Genomic DNA, 12,463 nt, shown 5'->3' on the forward strand with positions numbered 1-12,463 from the left:
CTGACAGCTCAGAGCCTGGAACCTGCCTCAGATTCTATGTCTCCATCTGGCCCTCTCCCATTTGTGCTCTGTCTCTCTCAAAAATGAACAGACATTAAAAAAATTAAGAAATCCGGAAGTTCCAAAGCTGTTCTTTGTGGTTCCAGAAGTTTCACTGCCTTAGGTTTTACATTAAGTTCATAATCCACTTGGAGTTAATTTTTTTTTAAATTTTTTTTTAACGTTTATTTATTTTTGAGACAGAGAGAGACAGAGCATGAACGGGGGAGGGGCAAAGAGAGAGGGAGACACAGAATCGGAAGCAGGCTCCAGGCTCTGAGCCATCAGCCCAGAGCCTGACGCGGGGCTCGAACTCACAGACTGTGAGATCGTGACCGGAGCCGAAGTCGGACGCTTAACCGACTGAGCCACCCAGGCGCCCTAATGGAGTTAATTTTTGTATACAGATTGAAGTTCATCTTTTGCATACAGCAAATTGTTTCAGCCCCATTTATTGAAAAGACAGGCTTTCCTCCACACTGAATTATCTTTCCACCTTTACTAACAATAGTTCTTTGTATACACAAACAGTTGTATAGGTATACGCGCAGTCCCCAACTTCAACGGTCTAACTTGGGATATTCCAACTTTACAACAGTATGAAAACTGGTACGCAGTCAGTAGAATGTGTACTTCAAATGTTGAATCCTGATCTTTCAGGCTAATAATATGCAGTAGGATATTCTTGTGATGCCGGGCAGTGGCAGCAAGCCACAGCTCCCAGTGAGCCATGCAATCACGAAGGTAAACAACCATGCTGCACCCACACATCCATTCTGCTTTTCACTTTCAGTACAGGATTCAATAAATTATATGAGATTTTCAACCCATTATTATAAAATAGCCTTTGTTAGATGATCTTGCCCAACTCTGGGCTAACGTAAGTGTTCTGAGCATGTTTAAGGCAGGCTGGGCTAAGCTATGAGGTTTGGTAGGTTACGTGTGTTATTAATTGCATTTTCAACTTACAGTATTTTTAACTTACAATGTGTTTATCAGGACATAACCCCATCTCCAGTCAAGGAGTATTTCTACGATAATGCCACATTATCTTGATAAATGTAATTTGTGTCCTGAAATCAGGTCACATTAGTTAACTTTGTCTTTTTCAGTTTCTCTATTTTAGATCCTTTGCATTTTCCTTATGTAGTTTAGAATTATATTGTCAATTTCTAAACTAAATCTGTTGGAATTCTGACTGGGATTATATTGAATCTATAGATCAATTTGAAGAGAAATGACATCTTAACAATACTGAGTAGTCTAATGCATTAGTGTAGACTATCTCTCCATCTAATTAGGTCGTTTGGGCAAAAAATTTGCAGATACTTCACCAGAGGAGATATATAGGTGACAAACACATAAAAAATATGTTCAACATTATTGGTCACTAAAGGAATGCAATTAAAATCACAATGACTTTTCACTACACACTATTAGGATGGCTAAAATGAGAAAGACTGGCCAAACCAAATGTGAACAAAATTGTAGAGAAAGAGAACAAGCAGGGGAGAGGGTAAGAGACAGATTATATATATACGTGTATATATATATACACATATATATACACGTATATATATGTGTGTATATATACACGTATATATATACATACATATATATACATATATATACATACATATATATGTATGTATGTGTATATATATATATATATATATATATACACATACATACATGAGAGAAAAATGAATGAATGAATGAATGAATATATCTTAAGCAGGCTCCATGCTCAGCTCAGAGCTCAATGTGGGGCTCAATGTCACAACTGTGATATCCTGACCTGAGCCAAAATCGAGAGTTGGGTGCTTAACTGGCTGAGCCACCCAGGTGCCCCAACAACCACTTTCTTAAGCAACTGGTTTTGAAACAGTTTAAAGTTTTAAAACAGTTTCTACAGTTTTTTTTCAATTAAATTAGTTAAAAAAATTTTAGATGTTAGCAGTTTCTTAAATTAAACATACACCTTTTATATGATCCACCATTCATTCCACCCCTAGGTGTTTGCTATAGGGAAATGAAAGCATATGTTCATATAATGACATCACATAATATTAACAGCAGCTCTATCTATAATAGCCAAATCTTAAAATCTATTCTTATGTCCATCAACAAGTAAATGGACAATATATAGCAAATCCATATAATGGAGTACTACTTGGCCTAAAAAGAATGAACTGTTATTATATGCCACATATGGAAGAATCTCTATGCTGAGGAAAGAAATCTGACAGAAAAGAACACACAGAATTATACAAAATTCTAGAATGCATATCAGTAGTTGCCTGGGGACCAGCGGGAGGAACAAGAAGGACAGAGAGATCACAAAGGGGAGTAGGGAGCTACCATGTTCACCTGACAAAGGGAAGTGGGGAAACTTGGACATAATGGAAATGTTTATTATCTTGATTGCGGGGTTGATTTCACAGGTGTAAACATTTGTCAAAACTCAAACTGTACACTTTATATTCAGTTTATTGTACATCAATTATACCTTAATAAAGCTGTTAAAAAAAACCACTTGTTATGACTTCTGGGTAGTAATGTATCTACAAAGCAGGATTATTTTTGCAGATTAATCAATAATTAGGAGCTAAAAAATTATAAAGTAGCAGTATTTCTAATGCCAAGGACAAAGGCAAAAAATAACTGTCCATAAACTCATCACTTAGAGAATGAAATTTTATGTTTTATACATATATAGTTATATAAAATGTGTATATACTGGAGAAGGAAGGAGAAAAGATATATAGGAGAACTCAGATGTTAACTATTCTCCCATAACTGTTATTAAATTATGTTAAACTAGGAAAGCACTTAAGCAGAAAAGTGTGAACACTGCCAATCTCAAAATGTAATGCTTATTATCTTTAAAAGCATTTTGTTACTTTTATAATACCTGAAGTGATATAATAATGTCAGTCACTTAACCAGATCTTAGAGTATAATATCTTCATCTTAAGTACTATTATTTCCAGTATTTTAATAATTTTCTCACAGTCCCGGAATGTGATCTTTTGTGCTCTGATGACACTTAAATTAATAGCATAATTTTCTGGTACTTGCAACAGTTGCTTTCCATTCTGATTTTTTTTTATACTTTCCTATAATATGTGCAGATAAATCCTCTAATAATCATTTTTGTCTTTATCTCTAGGGGATTCAAAAAGCTTCAATAGAATAAGGAAATATCAAGATTAAACTTTTTTAAGAAACTTAATTTTAATATTAATTGCAGTATTTCTAATCAGATATCTTTAAAGAGATAGTGAATCTCTTAAATATTCAGTTCATTTGATCTTATTTGCAAGCTTCATTGATGTTCTCCACATTTTCTGTAGATAGCTCTATAACTACACCTATTTAATCAAATGCTATTCTCTGTCAAGCAATCCACACGGAATGTATCAACTCTTCCAATACTTAACCTTATTTTGACTGTAACTGACCACTGCTGATGATGACTTAAAAGATGTGCTACTAGGGGCATCTGGGTGGGTCAGTTGGTTAAGTGTCTGACTCTTGACTTCGGCTAAGGTCATGATCTCACAGTTGTGAGGTCAAGCCCCGCTGGAAGGCTCCACTGGGCATGAAGCCACATTAAGGTTCTCTCTCTCCCTTTCCTTCTGCCCTTTCCAGCTCCCTCTCCCCCCCACCCCGTCTCTTGCTCAAAAAGAAAAAAAAAAAAAAAAGATTTGCTACTATTTATAAGTCCTAAGAAGAGGGTATCTACCCACAAAGTCAAATGAAATACAGTCACTTCATAAACAGCCATTACAGAATGACTACAGCAGCCAAGAAAAAAAAAGAAAAGAAGAGAGAAGAGAAAAGAAGGGAAAAGAAAAGAAAGAAACATCTGTCAAGTGCATGCTGACAATTAGTAGGCACTCTCAAAATGTAGACCATTAAAAAAAATAAAATAAAAACTCAACATCAAGTTAATTAGGAGATGATTCTGAGTAGATGGCTGAGTAGAAAACACCAGGAATCTGTCTCCCACCTAGACAGCATTTACACTGATAGAACCTGTGTGATATATCTATTTTGGAACCCTGGAGTCTACTGAAGGCTTGCAAATTCTATTTCAGCTCTTCACTTGACAGAGGCTCTCCATCACCCAGCCCCATGACCAACAGCCCCGCAGGTACTCCAGGAGCAACTTGCACAGCTTATAGGAGGAAGAGTAGGCAAAAGGGATCTTGTCTTGCAATTAGCAGCAATCTGTGCTCTGATATGAATGTGGCTTCTAATCTCAGAGGGGCAAAGAGGCAGTTGGACATTGTTGTTGTATCTCCTCCGATTGTTGCAAGCCTCTCCTCCTCCTGCAGAGTATTTTAAGAGCCAGTGCCCTCTTCCCTCATCATTTTTCTTTTTATCCCCTTTTTACGAGTCAGACATTAAAGACGTGAACATTTAAAAGTAACTGCACATAAAGAGGGAATGTGGAAGTCAATATACAAGTGCAGGGAAAGATGCAGGCTCAAAACTGACCAGAAAAGACCCTAATAAGCTTATACCTTAATCTGATCCTTGGCACAGAGACAACCTATGAGAATAATAATAATAATAAAAACCCAAAAGAATAAAATAAAACAGCGGGAGATTATGATCTTTCCTTTCTAGGGAGAAGGGAAAATCCAACTTCTAGACTTACCTCACTAGTAAAAGTATCCAGTTTTCAACAACAACAAAATTACAAGGCATAAAGTAACAGGAAAATGTGGCCTTGATCCAAAGAAAAAACATTAAAGAAACGGTCCCTTAAAAAGACCTGATAGTAGACCTACTAGACAAAGAATCTGAAAAAATGGTCTTAAGGATGCTTTAAAAATTAAAGAGAGATGTGGAGAAAGTCAAGAAAATGATGTATGAGCAAAATGGAAATACCAATAAAGAGAAAGAAAACCTAAAAAGAAACCAGAAAGAAATTTTGGAGCTGAAAGTACGACTGAAATGGAACATTCATAAAAGCAATCTAAACGCAGATTTGAGCGTGCAAAAGAGTAGGGACCTTAAAGACGAGACAGTGTAAATGATCAAATCTGAGCAAGAGAGACAAAAAGGAATGAAGAGAACAGAACCTAAGGGAAAGGTGGCACATCAACAATGCAAGCACTGTGAGGACCCAAAAGAAGACAGAAAGTAGCAGAGAACATTTGAAGAAATAATACCTTAAAAATCCTAATTTTGATGAAAGACATGAATATAAACATCCAAGAGATCAGTGAAGTCTAAGTAAGATGAAATCAAAGAGATCCACACCAGGACACCTTATAAACAAACTTTCAAAAGCCAAAGATAGAATCTTGTAAAAAGCAAGACGTGACTCATCACAGACAAGGGATCCTCAAAAACAATCAGATTTCCAAGAAATTTTGAAAGCCAGAAGGTTGTGGGCTGATATATTCAAAGTGCTTAAAACAAAAACAAAAACAACTTACAACCAAAAATCTTGGCAAAACTGTCCTTCATAAGAGAAGAAGAAATTAAGACATTCCCAGCTGAATAAAAGCTGAAGTAGTTCTATCATTAGACCTACGCTGCAGGAAATGCTCAAGGGAGTCTCACAGGTTGAAATGAAAGGACAGTAGACAGTAACATGAAGCCCTTTGAAGAAATAAAGATCTCAGTAAAGGTAATTACATGGGCAATTATAAAAGCTAGTATTATCATAAACAATGGCTTAACACTACTTTGTTTCCTCTAAGATTTAAGAGACTAACACATTTTTATAACAATTAGTCTAAAAGCTAGCATTATTTGTAACTTTGGTCTGTAACTCTGCATTTTGCTTTCTATAGGAGACAAATGCATTTAAAAAATTATTAGTTGGTGGTTTGGGGGCACACAATGTATAAAAATGTAACTTTGTGATAACAACTGAAAAGCACAGGTACAGAGTTGCAAAGGACCAAAGGTTATATATGTTTTCGAAGTCAAGCTGGTATAAATTCAAGTTAGAAGGTTATACCTTCAAGATATTAAATGTAATCCCCCTGGTAATCACAGAGAAAATATCTATTACATATACACAAAAAGGAGAAATTTAAATGTTTAACTAGAAAATTTTAACTAAGTCTAAATAAAACAGTAATGCAAAAACTAAGGGACAAAATAAGACATATGGAAAACAGCAGCAACATGACAGAAATGTCCCCCCTTATCAGTAATTACTTTAAATATTAATGGATTAAACTCTCCAATCAAAAGACAGATTTCAATAAGAACCAAATGTGACCTTGTACATATTTTGGCAGCTAAAATTCTTTAAGGCTACTGACGGGTGACCCCTTAAATCAGTCTTGTCTGATTGCTGCATGCAGGGAAAGGTTTCTCCTTTCATTTCTTTCTTGGGGGACAGGGGTTATTGCAAAAATATTCATTTTAACATTACAGGGGCCCTTTTGTTAGAGCTCCTCTACCACAGACATTAACAGGTAACAGCCACATGTACTGATTGTATCCATTCACAATGGACAACGGCATCGAAAGTAAGCTAGCTTACTTTTGTCACTACGTTTTTCTTGAGTTTGTTCTTATGTTTTAAGAGGTACCAAGTGTGCATTTTTACACGGAAATCTAAAGGTACCTTCAAAAAATATCTGCCGCAAAAACAGTCCTTCATCATTATTTAATCATGTGTTTGTACATTTTTGTACGTTAATTTATGAATGAGTTTTTCAGTAAGAAATGTATATGCAAGAACAAAAAAAAAAAAAAAAAACAAAAGACACACAGATTGGCTAATGGATAAAAACACATGTTCCAACTATATGCTGTCTGTAAGAGTCTCACTTTAAATCCACAGAGACAAAAAGGTTAAAAGTGAAAGGATGAAAAAAGATATTCTGTGCAAATAACAGCTAAAAGAGAGCAGGGGTGGCAATACTAATTATCAAAGCAGACTTTAAATTAAAATAGGTTACAAAAGACAAGGACATTACAGGCTCATCTTCCATATGCTGTGGGTTTGATTCCAGACCACTGCACTGAAGTGGTTATCACGATAAAGCAAATGTTGCACTAAAGCAAGTCAAATGAATTTTTTGGTTTCCCGGTGCATGTAAAAGTTACGTTGATACTGCACTGTGACCTATTAAGTGCGCAATAACGTATGTGTAAAATAATGTTCTTTTATTAAAAAAAAAAAAAAAAACACATTATTGCCAGAAAGTGCTAACTATCCCCCGAGCTTTCAGAGTCCTATCTTTCTGCCTGAAGAGGGTCTTGTCTCGACGTTGATGGCAGCAAACTGACAAGGGTAGTGGCTGCTGGAGGTTAGAGTGGCTGCACTAATTTCTTAAGATATGACAACAATGAAGTTTGAGTCACTGAGGGACTTCCTCCCCTTCACAAACAATTTCTCTGTGGCATGCAATGCTGGTTGACAGCATCTGACCCACACTACAGTCAATTCTCTCAAACTCCACCACTGCTTTATCAACTAAGTTTCTGTAATATCTAATCCCTTGCCGTCATTTCGACAGTCTTCACAGCATCTTTGCCTGGTGTAGACTCTATCTCAAAAAAAAAAAAACAATTTCTTTGCTCATTCATAAGAAATAATTCCTTACCCGTTAAAGTTTGATCAGGAGATTGAAGCAAGTCAGTCTCACCTTCAGGTTCCAATTCCAAGTCTAGTTCTCTTGATGTTTCCCCCACATCTGCACCACATTTCCACTGAAGTCTTGAACCCTTAAAGTCTTCCATGAGGGTTTGCAACAACTTCTTCCAGACTCCTGTTCATGTAGGTATTTTGACCTCTTCCCATCAATCACGAATGTTCTTACGGCATCTAGAACTGTGAATCCCTTCCAGAAGGTTTTCAATTTTTTTCCCAGATCTGGAGGCTACAGGGCTATGGCCTTACAAAATGCATTTCTTAAATATTAAGACGTGAAAGTCAAAATCATCCCTTGATCCACAGGCTTCAGAATGGATGTTGCACTAACAGACATGAAAACATGAATCTCCTTGTAGATCTCCATCAGAGCTCTTGAGTGACCAGGTACATTGTCAATGAGTAGTGACATTTTTAAAAGTAATCTTTTTTTTTTCTTACCATGTTGTAAACAGATGGGATGTCTCCCAGGCTTTGTTGTTCCATTTATAGAGCATGGGCAGAGCTGATATAGCATCATTCTTAAGAGCTCTAGGATCTTCTGAATGGTAAATGAGCACCGGCTTCAACTTAAAGTCACCAGGTGCATTAGGCCTTAAAAAGGCAGTCAACTTGTCATTTGAAGCTTATGAGGCCAGGCATTGACTTCTCTCTCGCTATGCAAGTCCCAGATGGCAGCATCTTGCAAAGAATGCTGCTTTGTCTACACAGAAAATCTCTTCTTTAGTGTAGCCACCTTCATTCACTATCTTAGCTAGATCTTTCGAATAAAGTTACTGCAGCTTTAGATCGGCACTTGCTGCTTCACCTTGCCCTTTTATGCTTTAGAGAGGACTTCTTTCCTTGAACCTCATGAACCAACCTCTGCAGCCTCAAACCTTCCTTCTGGTACTTCCTCACCTCTTCCCTGCCTTCACAGAATTGACGAGAGTTAAGGCTTTGCTCTGCATTAGGCTTTGGCTTAGAAGAATGCTGTGACTGGTTTGCCTTTCTATCCAGACCGCTCAAAAACACTAAACAGTTTTTCTTTCTTATCATTTGTGTGTTTGCTTATGTGTTCACTGGAGTAACACTTTTAATCCCTTTCAAGAACTTCTTTGCATTCATAACCTGGTTTAGTGTTTGGCTCAAGAGGCCTAGCTTTCAGCCTATCCTGGTTTTTACCATGCGTTCCTCACTAAGTTTAATCATTTCTAGCTTCTGATTTAAAGTGAGAGACCTTCAACTCTTCTTCTCACCTGAATACTTAGATGCCATTTAGGGTTATTAATTGGCTTAATTTCAAGATTTTTGTGCCTCAGAGAACAGGACAGCCATGGGAAAGGGAGCAAGATGGGGGAAAGCCAGTATGTGCAGCAGTCAGAACACACACATTTATCGATTAAGTTCACCGTCTTAAATGGGTGCAATTCACGGGGACTCAAAACAATCACAATAGTCACATCAAGGTTCACTGGTCACAGATCATCATAACAAATAATAATGAAAAACCCTGAAATGCCGTAAGAATTACCACAATGGACGGGGACCAGAAAGGATCAAATGCTATTGGAAAACGGAGCCAAGAGACTTCCTCAAGGCAAGAGTCCACAAACCTTCAATTTGTAAAAAACAAAAGCACAAAAGAAAATATCTGTGAAGTGCAATAAAGCAAAACACAGTAAAACAAGGCGTGCGCATACACTAGATGCTGCCTCAGTCTAGCAAAAGCTCCAGTGTTCTCAGACTGCCCACAGAACACCAAAAGCTGTGCAATTCATGTACTATCTCCTAATTTCATGCCTTTGTCTTTGGCTAATGCAGTTGTCTCCTGAAGTATCATCTCCCTTCCCAAACCGAACTTCTCATGCCTCAAGACGCACTGAGCTCAAGTAACATCCTATCCAGAAAACGTGCTTAGTCACATCAGGTTAGATTATGTGCTTCTTCTCCACCTTATCACAACAGCTCATCATGACACTCAACATATTTTACTAAAATCATCTTTTTAAATACCTCTCTCCTTATCAGACTGAAAGTTAATCCTGAAAGCCTACCCTAGGTATTAGAACCTGTCTAATTCACCACAACAATGTCCGGATCCGACTCAGTGCTCCACATATTACTAGTGGAAATAAATGTATGCGACATTTAAATTGTTCCCTACTGAAAAATGTTGCTTCTTGCTTTTCTGTTTATGTCCTTTTTCAAGGTTAACTATAAAGAAAGACTTGACCATGACAGCTATACAATTTCATCTAATAAAGCACTAAAAATAAGATAGAACTTCCCTAGTAGACCTTTGATAAGTTAGTTCCTCTTACTTATCTTCCTAAGTTCTATGAAAGTCCAAAGAACCCTGAACTTTCCACACTAATCCCCTCCGTATAACACGAGTGGGAGGGAAAATAAGAGGATTTATTTCTTTTGTCACTTGCCTGTAGTTGGAAATGTGGGACTCCATTCGTATTCAGCACACTTATTCAGAAATTTCAGTATTTCTCTTTAACTAGCAGCCCACTGGCAAAAGCAAAGAATGAATTTTAACATCCCATGTTCACAACTAGTTTATACATCAGAATTCAAATAAAGTAGTAACTACACATCTAATATTTAATATTCTATTAAAAAAGGGGGGGTAAAAGCTACTAGATAAGGAAGGTGTATTAAATACACAAATCTAATTTCAGTCCCTCCCCAAAATGCACTAAAACTATGTTATCGCTGTTTTTTCTTCATGACACAATCTCACAAAAAAACAGGGAGAACTAGACAGGCAACAAAAACAAAATTTTGGAAGCAGAAAAAACAAAGTGATTGCTCACAGATGCAAATTCCTAAAAATATAAGAAATGAAATCTGGCGATATACAATATACATCGAAGATCATAGGTGTGTGATCGATCAATAGATAAACAGTTATACACCATGACCTAACAGGGTCTATTTCAAGAACACAGGACTGGTTTAATATTAGGAAATCCAATAATTCACCACATTAACATTAAAGGAGAAAAACAATTTGATTATCTCTTTATGTTTAAAGAGAATACATTTAATAATTTCAACTTCCCAGTCATAACAAAACTCTTAGCAAACTGGAAATACAAATAAATTCCATTAATTATTGTTAAAGGATTTCAGTACAAGAAATACATAGACAAAAATCTACCTAATATTAAAAACTCAGAAGTGTTTCCTTTGAGATCTAGAACAATACAAGAACGCTTGTGTTTACTATTTATAGTTCACATTGTATTGGAGAGCTTAGCCAGAGCAGTAAAGGGGGGGGGGGGGGGGAGGTGTAAAGATCGGAATGGAGGAAATAAAACTGTTGTTACAAATGATATGATTATGTTCACAGTAAATCCAATGAATTTATTGACAAATTATGAGATAAGACTTTAACAAGGCTAGTGGATAGAAAATCATTAAAGAAAACAGATTTAAATACATCAACAATAAACAAAACGGAAGGAAAAAAAGGGGAAAAAAAATGACTACTATACACAACCAAGAATGGCCAAATTAAAAAGTCTGAAAATACCAAGTGATAACTTGGATATCATTTTTTGCCTCTTAGCTCCAAATCCACCCTCATTATTTATCTGCTCTATGGTAATAGAAGTTTACCCTGTAAGCATGTCTCTTTAACAGCTATATGATGTTCCGCCTTATCAGCAGAAGATGCCGTAAGGTTAACTGCTTACCAATTCAGGCTGTGGTGTCCTGTCCACCAGCCTTGGTCAACTTAATACCTCACAGGAATGTTTTCTGCTTGCTCAGAGACTACCAGGCAGAAGGTTGGAAGAGTCTTCTCCAAGAAATCTAACCAACCAATCAATCATTCAAAAAGCCCTAAAAGGTACTGACATTTGGCATTCCTCATCACACGATCTACTCAGATGACTCTACACTAAGGTTCACAGTTGACAGGCCCCACATACGCACTCAAAGCTTCCAAAGAGCTTTTTATAGCTGACGTTTCATCACAAGCAGATAAACAAAGATTATAAGCCTAGACAAAAAAGCAACTCAAGGAAATAGAAACGACTCAGAGGCGGAGGGAAAAAAAAAAGAAAAATATTACTATCTCTGGGGAAAATATATACCTATGAAGTGAACTCTTAGAGATGAACATGACAGAAGTAAAAAGAAAAAAAACAAACAAACAAAACACCTCAACAGGAAGGTTAGGAGGTAAAGTTGATGAAATTTCCCAGAAAATAAAGCTAACAGAAAACCTAATATAGATGGCTAAGAGGAGATGTAGACAAGTGATGGAAATTGGGGGCTGAATGAGTGTTAAGTACAGAGAAAACTACCGAAGTGACAAAGTAAGGTAACTGTTAACTCTAGGAATAGCAACAGCCAGGGTGACAAAGGAAAAATGAGGGTTAACTACAAGGCTCATCTCTGCATAATATACATACGTGTTCATAATAATATAAACCCTCAATATTAATATAATCAAAATTAAAAGGTAACTATTTGGACGCTCACCTCAGCAGCACATCTACTAACATTGGAATAATACAGAGAAGATTAGCATGGCCCGTGCATAAGGAGGACACACAAATTCGTGAAACATTCCATATAAAAAAAAAAGTAAATAAATAAAAGATAGCTATTTGGGGAAAACAGGAAGGTACGAAGTATGCATGTGTGTGGAGTGGGAGAAGAAACAGCAACCTCATTTATAGTGGAAAGTTAACAGATAAGGACTAACACAAAAACAAAATGCAGTATAATTACAAGAGCACGTAATAATACAAATAATATTCTAAGACCAAAAGGATCAGCTAAAAA

The 12,463-nt window shown here is 36.5% G+C and overlaps 1 protein-coding gene and 1 non-coding gene across 4 annotated transcripts in view; one reads left to right on the plus strand and one right to left on the minus strand.

Annotated features, from left to right (window-relative positions):
* FANCL (FA complementation group L) overlaps positions 1-12,463 on the minus strand; it is a 91,035-nt gene that overhangs the window by 26,301 nt on the left and 52,271 nt on the right. The gene's annotated exons all lie outside the window — the stretch shown is intronic.
* Positions 12,150-12,256, plus strand: LOC122216688. The gene has a single exon (XR_006201045.1). It is a non-coding gene; the product is annotated as a U6 spliceosomal RNA (small nuclear RNA).

The sequence above is a fragment of the Panthera leo genome, chromosome A3 (genome assembly GCF_018350215.1).
Source record: "Panthera leo isolate Ple1 chromosome A3, P.leo_Ple1_pat1.1, whole genome shotgun sequence".
Classification (NCBI taxonomy): Eukaryota; Metazoa; Chordata; class Mammalia; order Carnivora; family Felidae; genus Panthera; species Panthera leo.